At 49.4% G+C, this 20,896-nt stretch overlaps 1 long non-coding RNA gene across 3 annotated transcripts in view; it reads right to left on the minus strand.

Moving 5' to 3' along the window:
* Positions 1-618: 618 nt before the first annotated feature.
* The window catches only part of LOC133228147 (uncharacterized), a 30,693-nt gene continuing 10,415 nt past the window's right edge, over positions 619-20,896 (minus strand). Inside the window, exons 2-4 of one of the 3 annotated variants that reach the window (XR_009730092.1) lie at positions 13,764-13,920; positions 2,355-9,676; positions 619-1,254 (exon numbers count right to left, since the gene is read on the minus strand). This is a non-coding gene — a long non-coding RNA (uncharacterized LOC133228147). Of the gene's footprint in view, positions 1,255-2,354; positions 13,921-20,896 lie in introns of all 3 variants that reach the window. The other 2 variants (XR_009730093.1, XR_009730091.1) reach the window with 2 other exon arrangements.

Consider the following 20,896-nt stretch of genomic DNA (forward strand, 5'->3'; position numbering starts at 1 on the left):
AGTGGGGAGGGTTATGGTTTGGGGGAAGTTGTCACCTTCTCACTCACTCACATCTCACAGCATCACAGGCCCTGCACCCAGGGCCCAAGGAGCCACAGACACATGGGAAGCATCTGGGGGTGAGGGGTGTAGAGGATGCTGGGGGCCCAGGGCAGTGAGCCGGTGGCTGGGGGGAGGTCACAGTAGGGGAGACTGCAGAGGCCTAGAGGATGCTGGGGGCCCAGGGCAGTGAGCTGGTGGCTGGGGAGAGGTCACAGTAGGGGGGACTTCAGAGGCCGCAGTGACTTAACACCCAGCACCAGCACCCTGCCAGCACAGTGCAGAGTGGGGAGCTGCAGGGGGTGGCCTGTGCCCCTCTCCCCCCACACCCCAGGGTCACCAGGACTGGGGGCAGCGCCCCACTGCCTCTGCACCCACCTGCTCCATTAACCTGGTGGTTAATAATTAATTTCTCCTCCTGTCACACAGGACGCAGACAGGGAGGCAGCTGGGAGGTGCGTCCAGCTGCTCCTTCTGCCAGGGTAGGTGAGGACAGGGCAGGGAAGGTCAGGGGTGCCCGCTTGGGTAGGGGTGGGTGTGTGGAATGGGAGGTGGGGGGATTGGGAGGATGGGGAGGGATGGGGGTGGGGAGGGAACCGTTCACTGCTGGACACCTCACAGCGCCTCCCTCCTGGGCGCCCTCCCAGCCTGGCATCCGGATGCCACACACTGGCCTCCTCTGATCTGGGGCTCATCCAGGGCCGCCTCCCTATGCCAGACTCTGCAGGACACTTTCATGTAAGTGACTGGTTTCACCCCCACCCCCATTTTCCGGATGAACAACCTCAGTCTATCGGAGGTGAGGTGCCCCAGGCTCGCAGTACAGACGCAGGGCCAGGAATGAAACCCAGAACTTTCAGACATAAGCCCAGTGACAATTTACTTCCCAACAACTGCCCAGCTCCGGAAATCCTTACACCCCAGTCTACCGGGTTAGCAGCTACCAGAGCAGAGGAAATACGGTGCGCACTGCCCAGGCCTACAGGCTCTCTTCTCCACCCACTCCAGTCATTACTGCAGCCTTAATCAGTTAGGAGATCCTGCCAAAGACCCATGCCAAGCTTCCAGGGATATTTATAGCTCGTGTCATAAAATGCTCCTTTGGGCTGAAAGCGATTGTTCGGTGAGGCATTTCGTTTCAGAAGTCAGTCTCCCAACAGCGGAGCCATCCCATGTGTGGCCGAGACTTCAGTATGTGGGTTCGTGGGCTTTGGCCTTTGGGGAGTAGAAAGACCAAGGGAAAAATTTATTGACAAAAAATCAAGATGGAAGTATTTGAAATGAAGTTGAAAGTTCCAAGAAACAAGATTAGGCCTCCCCGTCTCTAGGGTAAAATGAGGCATTCAGTGTCCAGCCCGCTCTGGAGCAAGGAGTGGGCCTACCGGCGTCTATGGGGCGGGCCTCACCATCCTGGACCCAAGGGCACCGCCGGGGCTGAGGTTCAGGGCAGGCAAGGTTCGTTTCCCATCCTCACCACAAGATGTCGCTGCCGCTCAAATTAGAGAGCACTGGACTGGGACCAGTCCATCCTAAAGGACATCAGTCCTGGGTGTTCGTTGGAGGGACTGATGTTGAAGCTGAAACTCCAATACTTTGGCCACCTGATGTGGAGAGCTGACTCCTTTGAAAAAACCCTGATTCTGGGAAAGATTGAGGGCAGGAGGAGAAGGGGACGACAGAGGATGAGATGGCTGGATGGCATCAGTGACTTGATGGACATGAGTTTGGGTAGACTCCGGGAGTTGGTGATGGACAGGGAGGCCTGGCCTGCTGCGGTTCATGGGGTCACAAAGAGTCGGACACGACTGAGCGACTGAACTGAACTGAACTGGACTGGACCAACTTTTGGTCCCAAAGACAGAAGTTCTGGGTGTGGGCCCAGCAATCTGGGTTTTTGACAAGCCCTCTGGATTCTGAGGCAAGCTAAGTTTGAGAACTGTCGATATAGGTTCTGACCCTCTGCCAGCCAGCAGGGCTCCCCACCCTGCGCCCCCTACCAGCCCAACAAACGGTGCTCTTCCTTTAGTTTTTTGTTTTTTTTTACAACCCCATGCAGCCCACCAGGCTCCTCTGTCCATGAGATTTCCCAGGCGATTCTGGGGATCTTCTCGACCCAGGGATCAAATCTGCATCTCTTACACTGGCAGGCAGATTCTTTACTGCTAAGCCACCAGGGAAGCCCTCTTTCTTTAGTTCTAATTCAGCTCTGACCTGAAGCTTTTGTTTACCTAGAGAGTGCCCCCCATGCCTTTCCTTGCAACTCCTATAGAGATGTGTGAATTCCTGACATGCCCTGACTCCCCCCAGAGAGACACCCCTGCACCAGCGATGCAGCTTTCCATCCTTCGCATGAATCTGTCCAGATTCAAAGTCCTTGGAAAGCATATGTCCAATTGTCCAGCTGTGGTTTTGCGGACAGCCTTGGCTGGAGAAGAGCAGGATACCACATTGACTCTTGTCAATAATGACTGTATTCACAGGGGAAAGAGGTCATTGTCCAACAGAAGATAAATCCCAATTGATTTTTTTTTAAAGTACATCATGGAAGGAGGAGCATTTATACTTATTTATGAACTCTAAGCTCTGGTTGTGGCAGACAAGACTCCAGGTGGACCCCTGCCTTGTCCCCACCTCCTGTGTTCACACCTGGAGCCCCGAGGGGAGGGCTGTTTGTTTTGGGGGATGCCCACCCTGAAGTACTTAAGGGTAACGGCGCATTTTTGTCTGAAGGTTGTTCTCAAATGACATAGGCAAAAGACCAATGACAATGGATTATATGGAAAACTAGAAAAATGGAGGAAGTGAGCAAATGAAATGTTAGCAGTTGTGGAAATCTGGGTGAGAAAGAAGGATATGGAGTTCTTTTACCACTCTTGCAACTTTTCTTTAGATTTGAAATTATTTTAAAAAATTATGAGCAAAAGAAACCATATGCAAAAGAGAGCACACTGTATGATTTCATTTGTATCAGTTTCTAGAAGAGGCACGACTAATCTATGGTGATAGAAATCCAAACGGTTGTTGCCTCTGGGGAGGGTGGGGAGTTAACTAGAAGAGGCAAGAGGGAACTTTCTGGGGTGATAAATGTTTCTATATATTGACTCAGAATGTTGGGCATACAGTGTAAATACAACTATTAAAACTCAGAGAATGGTACACTTAAAGTTTGTGCACTTTATTATGTATAAATTATGCTTTGATTAAAAAGGATGCAGGGAAAATACATACATGAGAGGACAAACAAATCTAGAAATTGGTCCTTGAAAAAACCAGTAAAAATGACAAACTTCTGTTGATGCTGATTAAGGTAAATAAGTCCAACCTCAAACTGACAGCCAATATCAAGAATGAAAAGGAGCATTCTTACAGATAAAGCTAACCTCAGATACGCAGATGATACCACACTTACGGCAGAAAGTGAAGAAGAACTAAAGAGAGTCTCTTGATGAAAGTGAAAGAAGAGAGTGAAAAATTTGGCTTAAAATTCAACATTCAGAAAACTAAGATCATGGCATCCGGTCCCATCACTTCATGGCAAATAGATGGGGAAACAATAGAAACAGTGAGAGACTTTATTTTCTTGGGCTCCAAAATCACTGAAAATGGTGACTGCAGCCATGAAATTAAAAGATGCTTGCTCCTTGGAAGAAAAGCCATGACAAATCTAGACAGCATATTAAAAAGCAAAGACAAAATAAATAAATAAATAAATTTAAAAAGCAGAGACATTACTTTACCAACAAAGGTCCATCCAGTCAAAGCTATGGTTTTTCCAATAGTCATGTATGGATGTGAGAGTTGGACTATAAAGAAAGCTGAGTGCCGAAGAATTGATGCTTTTGAACTGTGGTGTTGGAGAAGACTCTTAAGAGTCCCTTGAACTGCAAGGCGATCCAACCAGTTAATCCTAAAGGAAATCAACTGGGTGATGTTTTTGCTTTGGTCCTGTCTCTTCATTCTTTCTGGAATTATTTCTCTACCCTTCTCCAGTAACGTATTGGGTACCTACTGACTTGGGGTGTTTATCTTTTGGTGTCCTATCTTTTTGCCTTTTCATACTGTTCATGGGGTTTTCAAGGGAAGAATGCTAAAGTGGCTTGCCATTCCCTTTTCCAATGGACCATGTTTTGTCAGAACTCTCCACCATGACCCGTCCATCTTGGGTGGCCCTACACGGCATGGCTCATAGTTTCATTGAGTTAGACAAGGCTGTGGTCCGTGTGATCAGTTTGGTTAGTTTTCAGTGATTGTGGTAGTCATTCTGTCTGCCCTTTGGTGGATGAGAGGCTTATGGAAGCTTCCTGATGGGAGAGACTGGCTGTGGGGGAAACTGGGTCTTGTTCTGATGGGCAGGGCCATGCTCAGTAAATCTTTAATCCAAATTTCTGTTGATGGGTGGGGTTGTATTCCCCACCTGTTGTTTGACCTGAGGCCAACTATGGTAGAGGTAATGAGGATAATGGCCATCTCTTTCCAAAGGTCTCAGGCACGCACTGCTGCACTCAGTGCCTCCAGCCCTGCAGCAGGCCACTACCAACCCACGCCTCCCCAGAGACTCCTGGACACTCACGGGCAAGTCTGGGTCACTCTCTTGCAGGGTCACTGCACCTTTCTCCTGGGTCCTGGTGCACACAAGGTTTTGTTTGTGCCCTCCAAGAGTCTGTTTCCCCAGTCCTGTGTAAGTTCTGGTGGCTCTGTGGCGACCTCCTCCAAGAGGGCTTGTGCCATACCCAGGTCTACTGCACCCAGAACCCCTGCCATTGGGGCAGGCCACTGCTGCCCCGTACCTCTGCAGGAGACGCTCACACTCAAAGGCAGGTCTGGCTCAGACTCTGTGGCATCCCCTGGTGAGCACAAGGTTTTGCTTGAGCCCTCCGAGTGTCTCTGGCAGGAATGGGGTTTGATTCCAAACGTGATTTTGCCTCTCCTACCTTCTTGCTGGTCTTCTCCTTTGTCCCTGGACATGGGGTATCATTTTTTGTTGGGATCCAACATTCTCCTGTTGACAGTTGTTCAAAGCAAAAACAACACCCAGTTGTGGACATGACTGGTGATAGAAGCAAGGTCTGATGCTGTAAAGAGCAATATTGCATAGGAACCTGGAATGTTAGGTCCATGAATCAAGGCAAATTGGAAGTGGTCAAACAAGAGATGGCAAGAGTGAACGTCGACATTCTAGGCATCAGTGAACTAAAATGGACTGGAATGGGTGAATTTAACTCAGATGACCATTATATCTACTACTGTGGGCAAGAATCCCTTAGAAGAAATGCAGTAACCCTCATAGTCAACAAAAGAGTCTGAAATGCAGTACTTGGGATGCAATCTGAAAAATGACAGAATGACCTCTGTTCATTTCCAAGGCAAACCATTCAATAATTCAGTAATCCAAGTCTATGTCCCAAAAAGTAATGCTGAAGAAGCTGAAGTTGAATGGTTCTATGAAGACCTACAAGACCTTCTAGAACTAACACCCAAAAAAAGATGTCATTATAGGGCACATAATGTTATTATAGATTTTCATTATAGGGGACTGGAATGCAAAAGTAGGAAGTCAAGAGATACCTGGAGTAATAGGCAAATTTGGCCTTGGAGTACAAAATGAAGCAGAGCAAAGGCTAACAGAGTTTTGCCAAGAGAGCACACTGGTCATAGTAAACACCCTCTTCCAACAACACAAGTGAAGACACTACACATGGACATCACCAGATGGCCAACACCGAAATCAGGTTGATTATATGCTTTGCAGCCAAAGATGGAGAAGCTCTATACAATCAGCAAAAACAATACTGGGTACTGACTGTGGCTCAGATCATGAACTCCTTATTGCAAAATTCGACTTAAATTGAAGAAAGTAGGGAAAACCACTTAGGTATCACCTAAATCAAATCCCTTATATTATACAGTGGAAGTGAGAAATAGATTCAAGGGATTAGATCTGATAGATGGAGTGCCTGAAGAACTATGGACAGAGGTTCATGACACTTTACAGGAGGCAGTGATCAAGACCATCCCCAAGAAAAAGAAATGCAAAAAGGCAAATTGGTTGTCTGAGGAGGCTTTACAAACAGGTGACAAAAGAAGGGAAGCTAAAGGCAAAGGAGAAAAGGAAAGATATACCCACTTGAAGGCAGAGTTCAAAAGATTAGCAAGGAAAGATAAGAAAGCCTTCCTTGGTGATCAATGCAAAGAAATATAGGAAAACAATAGAATGGGAAAGACTAGCGATCTCTTCAAGAAAATTAGAGATACCAAGGGAACATTTCATGCAAAGATGGGCACAATAAAGGACAGAAATGGTATGCACCTAACAGAAGCAGAAGATATTAAGAAGAGGTGGCAAGAATACACAGAAAAACTATACCAAAAAGATCTTCATGACCCAGATAACCATAATGGTATGATCACTCCCCTAGAGCCAGATATCCTGGAATGCAAAGTCAAGTGGGCCTTAGGAAGCATCACTACAAACAAAGCTAATGGAGGTGATGAAATTCCAGTTGAGCCATTTCAAGTCCTAAAAGATGATGCTGTAAAAAAGTGCTGCACTCAATATGCCAACAAATTTGGACAACTCAGCAGTGGCCACAGGACTGGAAAAGGTCAGTTTTCATTCCAATCCCAAAGAAAGGCAATGCCAAAGAATGTTCAAACTGCTGCACGATTGCACTCATCTCACATGCTAGCAAAGTAAAGCTCAAAATTCTCCAAGCCAGGCTTCAATAGTATGTGAACTATGAACTTCCAGATGTTCAAGCTGGATTTAGAAAAGGCAGAGGAACCAGAGATCAAATTGCCAACATCTGGTGGATCACTGAAAAAGCAAGAGAGGTCCAGAAAAACATTTTCTGCTTTATTGACTATGCCAAAGCCTTTGATCACAATAAACTGTGGAAAATTCTTCAAGAGATGGGAATACCAGACCACCTCACCTGCCTTCTGAGAAATCTGTATGCAGGCCAAGAAGCAACAGTTAGAACTGAACATGGAACAACAGACTGGTTCCAAATCAGGAAATGAGTATGTCAAGGCTGCATATTGTCACCCTGCTCACCTAACTTATATGCAAAGTACATCATGAGAAATGCTGGGCTGGATGAAGCACAAGCTGGAATCAAGATTGCCAGGAGAAATATCAATAACCTCAGATATGCAGATGACACCACCCTTATGGCAGAAAGTGAAGAGGAACTAAAGAGACTCTTGATGAAGGTGAAAGAGGAGAGTGAAAAAGCTGGCTTAAAACTCAACATTCAGAAAGCAAAGATCATGGCATCCGATTCTATCACTTCATGGCAAATAGATGGGGAATCAATGAAAACAGTGAGAGACTTTATTTTGGGGGGCTCCAAAATCACTGCAGATGGTGACTGCAGCCATGCAATTAAAAGATACTCACTCCTTGGAAGAAACGTTATGACCAATCTAGACAGCGTATTAAAAAACAAAGACATTACTTTGCCAACAAAGGTCCATCTTGTCAAAGCTCTGGTTTTTCCAGTAGCCATGTATGGATGTGAGAGTTGAACTATAAAGAAAGCTGAGCACCAAAGAATTGATGCTTTTGAACTGTGGTGTGGGAGAAGACTCTTGAGAGTCCCTTGGACTGCAAGGAGATCCAACCAGTCCATTCTAAAGGAAATCAGTCCTGAATATTCATTGGAAGGACTGATGCTGAAGCTGAAATTCCAATACTTTGGCTACCTGATGCCAAAACTGACTCATTTGAAAACACCCTGATGCTGGGAAAGATGGAAGGCAGGAGGAGAAGGGGATGACAGGGGGTGAGATGGTTGGATGGCATCACCGACTCGATGGACATGAATTTGAGTAAGCTCCATGAGTTGGTGATGGACAGGGAGGCCTGGCATGATGCAATCCATGGTGTTACAAACAGTCGGACACTGAGCGACTGAACTGAACTGAGGACAGAACAGCAGGACCAAAGGAGAAACAAAAGTAGGGGGAAAATAAAAGATAAAGCCAAGAGAGAGGATAGCTAGCAGAGCAAGAAAGCGTTTGTTGTTAAAAGTTGGTGAGCTGTTGGTTTGAGGCTGAAAAAGTTATATTTATTGTTTGTTCTGTGCCAGGCTCTTTGTTCTAATCTCTTTTAATTCTCATAGTAACCTACAAGGTAGGTAGTTTTATTATGATTTTGTTTTACAGATGAAGAAATTAAGGTTTAGGGAATTCCCTACCATCCCAGTGGTTAGGGCACCACACTTCCCTCCTGGTCAGGGAACTAAGATCCTGAATGCCCTGGGGCATGGAAACACTGCCCCGTCCCTGCTCCCCAGCTGCCACACACCCCTCTCCCTGCCGGGGGGTGGGGGGGGGGGGGAGGTGCTGGGGGGGGTGGGGGATGAAAGATCACAAAGGTAGGAAGACAGACCTGGGTTTCAAACAGTTGGGCTAAGAGCCTATGAAATTACCCCTAGGCCAAGTGTGCAGGGCTGAGAGGTGGCCCTGCCAGCATTAGTGAGCTTCCATTGAGATACCATGACATCAGAAGCACTAGAATGGTACTACATTGATGAAGAGCTCATTCATTCACAAATAATTCTTGGAGGCTTGCACTGTGATGCATGCTCAGGGAAATAACCATGAAGGAGACAGATAAGGCTTGAGTTTGCATTCTAGTGGTACAAGTAGGGACAGATAATAGCAAAAAGAATACATAGCCACTTCAGATGGTAGTGTTGTGACGAAAATAAAACATGGTCGTAGAGCTATCTTGGAGGGGGCTGCAATTGGGTACGTGCATTAAAGAGTGTCAGGGAGGAAATGGCCTTGTTTTTCTTTTTGGAGCAGAGAAACAAGAACAGCTGTGAACGTCTGGTGGAAGGATGCCCCAGGCTACAGGAAGAGAAAGGGTGGAGGCAAACCCCAGGGGCTGGAGGAGGAGGCTGGGGGGAGCCTCGTTCAGCTTCCTCATCCCCCACCCCCTCCTGCGGATTTTGGGATTCTCTACATTTCATGACTCTTTCCCCATCTTTCCCCAGTTTGTCCAGAAAAGCTACGAGTGGCCTTGGCAGTCTTGCCTTGGAGAAGGGGGAGGCGCTGACCCATGTCACAGGCGCATGGTCTATCCTGGTCTGGTCCAACTGCTCATCTCCAGGCAGCCCCTGGCTTCTTCCTGTGTTCCTTTGAAGAACGATTCTGCTGTCTGTCTGTCTAGAGAAGCTGTGGCAGGTCGGCCAGCCTCCTGCAGGGAGGGGGCTTGAGGAGACATGAGCATCGTCTCATCTCCTCCGCAGTTCCTGGGTCCAAGCCACCATGGTCCTCAGTGTTCACCTAGCTGGGAATACGTGTACTGGGACAAGGGTAGGTGGGAGAAGGGAAGGGAGGGTAGGAAGGGTAGGAAGTCCCTACCTGTGGCCTGGGACTGAAATGGAAAACTGTACTAGTGTTCTTTTGCTGTGTAACAGTAGTACCACAAACTTAGCTGGGTCCTCAGCTTAGAATCTCCAGGCTACCATCCAGGTGTCAGCTGGGATGTGTTCTCATCTGAAAATGTGACTGGGGAAGACTCTGCTTCCAGGCTCAATCAAGTTGCTGACAGAAGCATTTCTTTGAGGTTCTGAAACTGAGGGCCCTGGTTTCTTGCTGGCTGGAGGCCCCCATCAGCTCCTAGAGGCTGCCAACATTTATGAGAGTCTGCCCACAGATCCTTGCCATGTGCCTCTCCCTAACATGGCTGGGTACTTCATAAACCCACTTAGATCCAACATTACCATCCAGTCTGTAGACCCTAGCCACCTTTGATTGTTTCCTTGCTACATACTCTACAAAGTTCCGGGTTCATTTGTATGTTTCCTGTCCAGACCTCTCGTTTGGTGGCTCAGAGGTTAAAGTGTCTACCTGCAATGCAGGAGACCTGGGTTCGATCCCTGGGTCAGGAAAATCCCCTGGAGAAAGATATGGCAACCAACTCCAGTATTCTTGCCTGGAGAATCCCATGGATGGAGGAGCCTGGTGTGCTACAGTCCACGGGGTTGCAAAGAGCCAGACACGACTGAGTGACTTCACTTTCACTTTGCCCAGACCTGGAATCAGCTTCTTTCCAAGAAACCATTCGTTTCAGGGATAAATGTAATTTTAAGACCATGGTCTGGGTCTAAGAACTGTCCTTTTTTTTTTTTTTTTTTGCCACACCACACAGGTTTCAGTATCTTAGTTCCCCAACAGGGGTTAAACCCGTGCCCCCTACAATGGAAGCCCAGAGTCAACCACTGGACCACTAGGGAAGTCTCTAGTCTGGGTCTTAGTATCTGTTTTTTTTATTTAGTTTGATCTTCTATTGCATATAATTATGAAAAAGAAAGTGAAAGTTGCTCAATCATGTCTGACTGTTTGCTACCCCATGGACTATACAGTCCATGGAATTCTCCAGGCCAGAATACTGGAGTGGGGAGCCTTTCCCTTCTCCAGTGGATCTTCCCAACCCAGGGATCCAGCCCAGGTCTCCCCCATGGCAGGCGGATTCTTTACTAGCTGAGCCACAAGGGAAGCCCAAGAATACCGGAGTGGGTAGCCTATCCCTTCTCCAATGAATCTTCCTGATCCAGGAATCGAGCCAGGGTCTCTTGCGTTGCAGGCTGATTCTTCACTGAGAATATCAGGGAAGCCGTAATTGTATATAAATACACATGTATTAACCAATGTGTGTGGTGCCTACTGTGTATGAGACAGTCTCTGGCAGAAGATGCATCACCAACAAGCATCGTTTGATAGCACCAAATTTCAAGATCCCAAAGTGGGAAGCTGCCCTAGGACCCTGGGGGACTGGGGCCTCAGTGAACCTCTGGGGACAGAGTGGCCCTGCGTGTGATGAGTACAATAGCCTGGTCTCCCAGCTGGAGCCTGGGCTTGAGTGCCTCTGTGTCTGCTCGGCTGTGGGGGAGGGCAGTCCGAGAGCAGGATGATGCCAGTTAACGGGGGCAGGTGGCTCTGGTTGCCACATGCACTGGCTCAGGTGTCCTGGGGACTAAGGCGGGCTGGAGGAGCTCCGCTGAGCTCTCTGAGCAGCCTCTCAGGTGTGGCACCTGACTTCTGTGTTAACAGGTAGGTGCCTCAGGGTTCAGCGGGGAATTCTGAGCGTTGCAGTTCAGGGCGTCCCTTGTCTTTTCCCTCAGACGAGAGATCTGGGGGTGGTTGAGTTTGCCCCCATGAATAAGGGTTGAGAAGGAGGAGGCAAGGAGGGTGACTGGGGGCAGCTCACTGGACAGTTCTGTGGACCTGGGGCTCTGGGTCAGGTTGCATGGAGGTGGGCAGGATGGTGGTCATGTCTAGTGTTGGCTCCTTGTCTCACAAGTCATGGGAATGAAGCCCTGGCCACAGGTCCAGCCCCCTTAGGGACCAGGCTCCATCCCTGATCCATCACCTCGAGCAGGCCTGTGGCTCAGTGCAGCCACTGCCGGAACCACGGGTCACAGCTCCAGCCCCTGGTGTAACACAAAGGCTCTGGCCTTCAGAGCTGGCCAGTTTCAGCTCTGAACCTTTCAACAGCCATCCCCTGAGCTTTCGTTTTCTCACTGGCAAAATGGGGAACAAAGAATACCATCGTGGGGCCACTGTGAGAATGAGGTTGCCTGAAATTCCATGGCCTTGCAGAGGCCAGTCGTGATAGTGATAAGGACAGAATGAAGCAACAAAATAGGTGATTAAATAGTTCATCCCACCTGGGGATTGTAAGTAGAAAAATACGGGAGACCCCTGTAAGTTAATGATTACTTGGAAAAGCAGTCTTGTGTAGCAACAAAACCATGCAACAGAAGCACGGGACATGCCCCCAAACAATAAAACAGTAGTAGAAAACAAGGCCTACAACCTGCCCATGGTGTCATCAACTAAGTGACCCCCCAAAACAGGCTCTGTGCACACAAAAAGCAGTCACTTATGAAAAATGACTTTTCAAAATGAAAGTCCTTCATTATACTGAGACCCAAAAGTATTTTCCCCAAGTGCTATGACAGTCTTGGCTGGACCATCTAGGGAGGGGTAAGTAAGCTTCCCTGCCCTTCCTGGTGGAGGAACTGATGGTGGAAACATGACGTCTCCTCAAGAAAGACAAGGAATGTCTTCCCCCTCTGCACCCCCTACTTTTCGTTCGATTATAAAACTAGCCCACTAAGTTCTCAGGGCGTGGCATTTCTTACCCGTCCGCTTATAAACCTCACAAGCGTCCTACTCTAATAAATCACTTATCTACCTCTTTGCTCTTGTTGAATCTCCTCTGCTCTGAGACATAAAGGACCATGGTACTGGAAGTCTTCGGAGCCCCTCTGAAATGACACCAGTTGGTTTCACTAGGGTCTCAAAAAGGGCCCGGCCCTTCCTCCTGTTACAGTGTTAAAGAGACTGAGCACCATGTGAGCAGCCTTGGGTCTCTGCAGGAATTGTAAAGTCAGACAGCTCTGGGAGCAGGCAAATACCCCATGTGTGTGATGCAGCAGCCACAAGAAGGTGGGGGGACGGAGTGGTGGGAGCCTCACTAGGGGCATCCAGGACATGGCTGCCAGTTGCACTTCATTGTAACATCTGGGTTTGCACAAATAAACACCGTCCAGAGTGATGGTTCCCCAAGATTCAAGGAGGACACTGAGCCTCCCCCTCCCCCGAGTCTCACAGAGCCCCTGGGCTTCCCTGGTGGCTCAGATGATAAAGAATCTGCCTGCATTGCAGGAGACCCAGGTTCAATCCCTGGGTTGGGAAGATCCCCTGGAGAAGGAAATGGCAACCCATTTCAGTACTTATTGGCTGGAGAATTCCATGGACGGAGGAGCCTGGTGGGCTACAGTCCATGGGGTCTCAAAGAGTTGGACATGACTGACTAACACTTTCACTTTCCCAAATAAACATGGGCCAGAGATGAGTTTGAGTAAGCTCCAGGAGTTGGTGATGAACAGGGAAGCCTGGTGTGCTGCAGTCCATGGGGTTGCAAAGAGTCGGATATGACTGAGTGACTGAACTGAACTGAACTGAGAGTGATGGTTCCCAAGATTCAGGGAGGATTCTGAGCCTCCCCACCCCAAGTCTCACAGAGACCTTAGGTCAGGCCCTGAAAACAGCCCAGGGAGCAAAGCCTCTTTCTGTATATAGTCTGGGACCTCAGGGGTTGGCCTAGGAGTTTAGTGGGAGAAAACAGGACCCCAGCTGAGTCCTCCACAGCCAGAAGCTGCCCCTGGGGACAGGTCTGAGTTCTCTCCAGTGGCACCTCGTTGTCCCGAGGGCTCCGGCAGAGTCTGGGGAGGGGGCTGGGAACGAGGGAGCCAGTTCACTGCCCTGCTGCTCCCCCCAGAACTAAGGTCTGTACTGTTGGGGTGTATGTTGTTAGAGTTAAGGAGACGGGCTGAGGACTGCTCCTGAACACGCCAGTGCAGTGACGCAGAAACTGATCTGTGGCAGGCAGAACCTCCCCAACCAGGGATTGAACTCATGCCCCTGAACTGCAAGTGTGGAGTTTTAATCTCTGGACCACCAGGGACGATCTAGCTGCTGTTTACTTAGGAGCTATTCTAAGCAGAGCAATGCAGAAGATGCTTTTCATACACATTTCCTTTTAATCCTCACAGCAGCTCTACAGGGAAAGTATCAATGATTCCCAATTCTAGTTGAGGCTCAGAGAAGTTGAGACACAAAGCTAGGCTCACACAGCCAACAAGTGCTCAGCCTTGGTTTGAACCTAGAGAGAAAGAGACTTTGAACAGGCCCCCATGGCTCACCGGAGGATATCCCAGGAGAATGAGAATGGTTCTGGGTGATTCATCCCAGACACCAGGGAGAAAATGGTTACTGAAACTTCTTGAACTCAGAGGGTGAGCCCTGAGAGTTCCTGACGGCTCCAGCACGCAGGACTCTGTCTGCCCTCCTCATCAGGCTCTGTGAGAGAGGAGCAGTATTTGTTAGTAAAATGAGACCGAGGACGGTGAAGTGTTTTGTAAATTTCCAGGTGCAATGCAAATTGCAAGATGATTGCAGCTTATTTTCCCTCATGGGCATAATTACTCTAACAATGAATTATGAGATTGGATTTCTTTTTTTAAAATACTTATTTATTTACTTGGCTGCCTCCCGACCAGGGATCAAACCCACGTCTCCTGTGTTGGGAGGTGGATTCCCGACCAGTGGACTACCAGGGAAGTCCCTGAAGTTGAATGTCTATGTTTAGTCCTTCTTTGGTGAAGTCACAAAACAAAAAGTCCCGTAATCGTGGTCTTGTGCAATTTGTTTTCACCCTGTATAGTGTAGTCCAGATAGTTGGCAGTACACATTACCCAAGAGAGGTTTCCTGAGTTTAAATACAGGAAGAGGCTTCAGTTCCTACCAGTTGAATGATTATGTGCATGTCCCTTTTCAGCCTGCTGAGAAAACCAAGTAAGGCAGGCAGTCTGAATACAATTACCCTTTGAAGAAATGAGCAGGCTCAAAAGAAGCTCTTCAGTTTTCTCTGAGCTTCATGTATGTCAATAAAATATGTGAACTCAGTGGAAACAGAGAAGCTACCAGCTAGGAAATAAATGGATAAAGTTCTTTTTTGCTTCAAGAGTCCTTTTTTATGTAATACTCTGGGCCTGCAATTTGCATCTTCTGAAAAGAACTCTAGCACATGCGCAGTCCCTATCCTCACCCAGGCTAATAATGTAATTCCACCTTGACACGGGTGTCTCTTCCACGCTCTTTACCTCCTTTCTCCATCCCTGGGCACGCCCACCGTGATCGGGTCTGCTGTTTCTCACAGGGTGGGAACCTAGAAGCGTGTTTTGTCATCATGACTATCATGACTGGATCAAGCCTGGGATACCGAGGTACCTTAATTTGTACGTAGCCCCTGCCCCCACAATTGCTGGACAGCTAGATTGCTTCCGCTGTGGTCAATGCAAGAGTCTAAATCTTAACTTTTCCAATCCTTGTTTCCGGTTTCCTCTCCATGAAGTGTCCAGAGACTCTAGGCATCTGGCAGCTTCAACAAGGCCCTTGGCCTCCACCCAGAAGAGAAAGCAGCCTCTCAGCCCAGCGAGGAGCATGCTGGTGCCTCAACACACAGTTGCCGCTCGCTTTGCTTCTCTTGGGGTGGATTGGATAGCTCTGGTCTTTCTGCTTTCCTGACTGCTTTGGCAGCAGGAGGTTAAAGTACCTTTGGCTTATCTTCTGGGAAAAGATCCCTGAGCACTGGAGAGCCTGCTGCTGCCTTCTGGCAACTTCCAGCAGCCAGCACCGGGTCTGCTACAAGACGGGTGCTCAGCCTCAGTTCACAGTGATACCACATGTCCTGGCTCCTTCATCAGCCCCAGATTTCAGGTTCTATCCCACCCCTCCTGTCTCTAGGGGCCCTCCTTCATCAGCCCAACAAGTAAATCTATAACTGGGAGATGGCTGAAATATTTCCTCTTCTAAGCAGGCTTCCAGGATTATGAGAAGAGTAAGTAACATGGATTTCCCTGGTGGCTCAGACAGTAAGGGAACTGCCTGCAATGCCGTAGACCCAGGTTCGATCCCTGAGTCGGGAAGATCCCCTGGAGGAGGGCATGGCAACCCTCTCCAGTATTCTTGCCTAGAGAGCTCCCTGGAAAGAGGAGCCTGGTGGGCTACAGTTCAGGGGGTCACAAAGAGTCAGACACGACTGAGCAAAGAACACTTTCACATAATATGGAATTCTAGTCCACACACATACCACCTCACCCTCTCTAGATAAACACACTTGTTACACGCAGAAAATGAGATGCGTCTGGTGGCCATGGCTGAGGCTTAAGGTCTACATGCCCACAGGCTTCTGCCTGATTTGTGGATACACCAAGGCGGCAGCGGGCAGGGCAATAGTTTGGAAGAGAAGAGCCTGGTTGTTTGTGGGATTTGCTTTGTTACTCACTTGCTGTGCTGTCTGAGCTAGTCGCTTGCCCTTTCTGAACTCAGTAGGTGTGGGAGGGCAGCCAAGCCCCCTGCTGCTCTGGGATTCTCAGGAGAACAGCCCAGGGTCAAGAGTGAGGTGTGGATGATATGGGAGAGGCATGGGAGCCAGGAAGCCAGGGGTTGCTCTAGGGGCGGGAGGTATATCTCTGAGTCTCTGCAGCACCCCCAGCGCAGCAGCACATGGCCTGGCTCCCTCCTCCTGCTGGGGGCCCCTGAGGACACAGATGAGCCTGCCTACTGCACGTCCACCCTTGGCACACAGCCCTGGTGCCAAGTCATCCTTTGTTGGGGAAGTGGATGAGGGCTGGGATGTGCAGGGAGGGGCAGAGGTGGTGAAGCAGAAACCGAGTGCTTGGAGTTCCTAGAGGGAATTCTAGCCATTTATGAGTCTATCGGAGAACATCTCGGGGGAAAGTCTTCCAGAGAGAACTGTTCTCAGCCCTTCAAGAGCAACGGCAAGGCGTCCACTCTGATGGGCAGGGAAGATTGTATTAGATCAGCCTTAATCTTGTCCTTGGCATGTCTTCTCTATAAAAAGCTGCTGTGGGAGGAGACGTATCACTGATGTGGGAACCCCAGGAGGACAGGGTCACTCAGTGCCTCAAGCCTCACGCTGGGCTTACCTCCCAGCATCCCTGGGTATGTGAGCCCAGCCCTCCCAGAAGCGGCTCCTGAGAGAGGCAGCCTGGCCATGTGGAGGTGGGGTGTGCAGGATTCAGAGACAGGATCCAGCAGAAAGGGGTGCACTGGTGGTGGCTGGAAAGACAGGCTGAGCAGAGTCAGTGTCCAAAGGAAACTGACAGAGTTTGCAGTGCAAGACACAATGAAAACTCCCTGATTCATCTTGTCTACAGAATCTTCTATGAAGAAGACTATAAAGAAAGCTGAATGCCAAAGAATTGATGCTTTTGAACTGTGGTGTTGGAGAAGACTCTTGAGAGTCCCTTGGACTGCAAGGAGATCCAACCAGTCCATCCTAAAGGAAATCAGTCCTGAATATTCATTGGAAGGACTGATGCTGAAGCTGAAACTCCAATGGCCAAAATACTTTGGCCACCTGATGCAAAGCACTGACTCATTTGAAAAGACCCTAATGCTGGGAAAAATCGAAGGTGGGAAGAGAAGGGGACGACAGAGGATGAGATGGTTGGATGGCATCACTGACTCGATGGACATGAGTTTGAGTAAACTCTGGGAGTTGGTGATGGACAGGGAGGCCCGGAGTGCTGCAGTCCATGGGGTTGCAAAGAGTTGAACATGACTGAGCCACTGAAGGAAATGATAGAATCTTCAGTAAACTCTGGTTTAGAAGTTTAGCTTCTTCCTGGAGACTGAGGGAGGCACTGAGCCCTGGGTTGAAGCTCTCACGGAGCGAGAACAGCCTCTGCACCCTGGGGTGGCAGCTCTGGGGGTACTGCTCCCAGCCCAGTGCTCCAACGGCAGCATCCCCCAGTGACCTGCGCCACCTCCCTGCTGCTAATGCTTCTTCTTTGGCATCATTCTGCTTGAAGTCTTGGTGGCATTTAACATCACAAACCACGCCTCCATTCTTGGCTTTTCCTCTGGAGCTATCCCGGAAGCAGAGCCTGAGATCTGGGTGCAGAGCCCAGGATTTGGGAGGTGACTTGGGAAACAGGAGTGAGGAGGGCACAAGGAGAGTGAGACAGGAAGGCGGAGAAACCACCTAAGAGTGTGTTTTCAGGGCCAATCCTGAGGACAACAGGGTGTGAGCCCCAGGAAGCCCCGGGACTTGGGACGGCCTGCCTTCCAAGGACCGTCCCCCTGGTGGGTGGGGATGTGGAATGTTTCTTTGCCCGCTCGCATCCCCCACTGGTTGAAAATCATCCCCAGTGATACTGAGCGCCTCACACTTGGGAACAACACTTGTCGGTGGGCTCAGTGTGCTTCCCAGGCCTCAGGGGCTTGTGAGCCTGGGCTGGGGCCTTGTCAATTAAAGGAACCTCTGAGTTCAAACAGAACTGCCTGCCAGAACTGCCCTCTGAGTGGATGGGGCCCAGGGGGACGCAGTGTGGATGTGGGCTGCAGAGGACCGACACCTACCTCGACCTCCCATCCTCAACCTCTCTGGGGTGTTTCCCCTGACCTCCTGTCAGTAGGCACCTGCTAACTCTGCATGATCAGCACTTTCTTTCTTTCCTTCTTCTTCTTCTCCTTTTATTTATTTTTTAAAATTATTTATTTATTTGGCTATATTGGGTCTTGGTTGTGACATGCGAGATCTTTGATATTCCTCGAAGCATGTGTGATCTTTAGTTGTGGCGTGTGGGATCTAATTCCTTGACTAGGGATTGAACCCAGGGCCCCTGCCTTGGGAGCGCAGAGTCTTAGTCGCTGGATCACTAGGGAAGTCCCCACACTTCTAAAAGTTCACAGACTTCCTATCACTTGGGCCATCACAGGATCATGACTGGACACTAGGGAGACACATGGGAGAAGGCAATGGCACCCCACTCCAGTACTCTTGCCTGTAAAATCCCATGGATGGAGGAGACTGGTGGGCTGCAGTCCATGGGGTCGCTAAGAGTCGGATACAACTGAGCGTCTTCACTTTCACTTTTTACTTTCATGCACTGGAGAAGGAAATGGCAAGCCACTCTAGTGTTCTTGCCTGGAGAATCCCAGGGACGGGGGAGCCTGGTGAGCTGCCGTCTATGGGGTCGAACAGGGACACGACGTCTATGCCATCTATGGGACACGACTGAAGCGACTTAGCAGCAGCAGCAGCAGCAGCAGGGAGACACATTACCAAACAATGCCCACTTAGCTCTCCGTGGTTCCTTAGAGCGCTGCGGTGGGAATGCAGCAGAAACAAGTGCACAGGGTTAGGTTCCCAAGCCCTTCTCAGCCCGCCCCTCTGCTGGGCCTGTAAGTCAATCCCAGGCTCTCTTCCAGTCCCATGTGAGCTGAGTCAGTCCCCTGTGTCCAACATCGAGCGTCTCCCTTGACGCAGATGACCCCCAGATCTTTATCTTCAGCCAAACCCATCCTCCCTTGTGGCTCAGTTGGTAAAGAATCCGCCTGCAATGCAGGAGACTTGGGTTCGATCCCTGGGTTGGGAACTTCCTCTGGAGAAGGGAAAGGCTACCCATTCCAGTATTCTGGCCTGGAAAATTCCATGGATTGTATAGTCCAAGGGGTCTCAAAGAGTCGGACACGACTGAGCAATTTTCACTTTTTCACTAAACCCATCCTCCATGTGTGGGGCTGGTCACTGGGTCTGTCTTCCCGGGAGTCATGAAGACACCTTGCCCTCCCCATCCACATGGCCAGGGGACCCCGAGTTAGTTTCCCCTCCTTTCTGCTCCTCCCCTAGGGTATTGTGACTCCCCACCATCAAGTCAGGATTCCCAGACAATTCCACCCTCTCCATCATCCTCCATGCCAGTCAGGGCACTATTGCGGGAGCCAGGCAGTGTACTAACTACCAAGCTGCTACTATTGGTCTGGACTCACCAGCATTCTTCTTTGGAAACTGATTTCAGAATCTACATTCAGATCCGCATGTGACAATTCGTTTCACCCTGTGCATCACAGCGGCTCCTTGTCTTTCACTAACACCACCTCTTTTCCTTCCTGGGCCCGAGGCATCCCTTCAGGCCCCACGTCAGTACCCACCCAGAGGGCCCGCACCAGCTCGTGTCATTTCAGGTTTTATCTCTCTAACGCAGGACACACCCTGGCTCCCCTCTCCTGTTGATTTGCTGGTACTCAGCCTCCTCCCAGAAGCATTTCCGGGTTGAGCAGAAGTGGCTTTCCTGCTTTCTTACCCCTGGACCTGGACTGGCTTCCCACACTGTCGAGTGCCCAGGCTCCCAGACCACCCTCCCACAGCCCCCACATCACCTGCTTCCGCTGGCCTCTGCACATTCCCACCTGTGGGTGACCTCAGCCCCTCACAGTCCACTCCTGTCTACTTATGTCTGTGGTCTGTGGGTCCTCGAGCCTGTGACAGCTCATCTCAGGCTCAGGAGGACAGAGGCAGGTCCAGGGCGTTTGCTGGGTGCAGACAGCAGGCTCAGGGTGCTCTGGCTGCCACCTTCTCTAAATGCATTGACCTCTCACCACACGCTGGGGCTTGGGCTCCTAGCCCTCGAGCAGTCCTTATTCTGCAGGGAAGTTCAGCCAACAATGTGATGCTCCACTGATTCTCATTATTTGCAGTAGTCATGTTCTGAATGTCACTGCCAGCCCTGAACCATTGCTTCTAGGGGAAACACACGGTTAGGTTCCTGTGAGCCTCTGGTCAGGACATTTTCATCAGCCAGTCAGTACACAACCTTGTCTTCTGTGTATTTCTGTTCAAAGACTCCTTATTTTTGTGCATTGTTGATTCATTAACATTGAACTCACAGCCAACAGCAATATAACTTGCAACTTAATGCCTAAATGAAGTGCATCTAAGCCATGCATTCTCTCCTTCTTGTACTTGGTAATGGCAGACAGCACTTCAGCACTGCACCTGGGGACCGTTTTAGACAGTGAAATCACCAGCAAAAGGCACAAAGTGGACACTAAATAGGCCAGGGGAAGGATATTTATTGACCGTCTGAGAGCTAAAACAGGAAGACAGGAGATGGCCTCATTTCACTTCAGTTGGGAATGTCGAATTTTTAACACTTTGCACATGTCCAGAATGGCCGCAAAAGTGCCTCGAGTATTGATTTGGGGATTACAAATACATTTTAGTGAGTAAACAGCTTTGCAACTGTGAGTAATGAGGATTGATTGTATACACAGAGAGAAGAATGAAACTTTGGAGACTGGAGAGGAGGGGGAAGCTGGGCAGACAGGAGATTCACTGAGGCTCACCACTGGGTAGATTTTCAGGGATGAGTAAGACAGCCCCCCGGACCCCCAGTGTTTGGAACAGAGTGTGCACTGCGCACAAAGGCATGAGACAAGATGGGGTAGAGTAATTGTTTCTTTG

The sequence above is a fragment of the Bos javanicus genome, chromosome 16, assembly GCF_032452875.1.
Source record: "Bos javanicus breed banteng chromosome 16, ARS-OSU_banteng_1.0, whole genome shotgun sequence".
In the NCBI taxonomy this organism is placed as follows: Eukaryota; Metazoa; Chordata; class Mammalia; order Artiodactyla; family Bovidae; genus Bos; species Bos javanicus.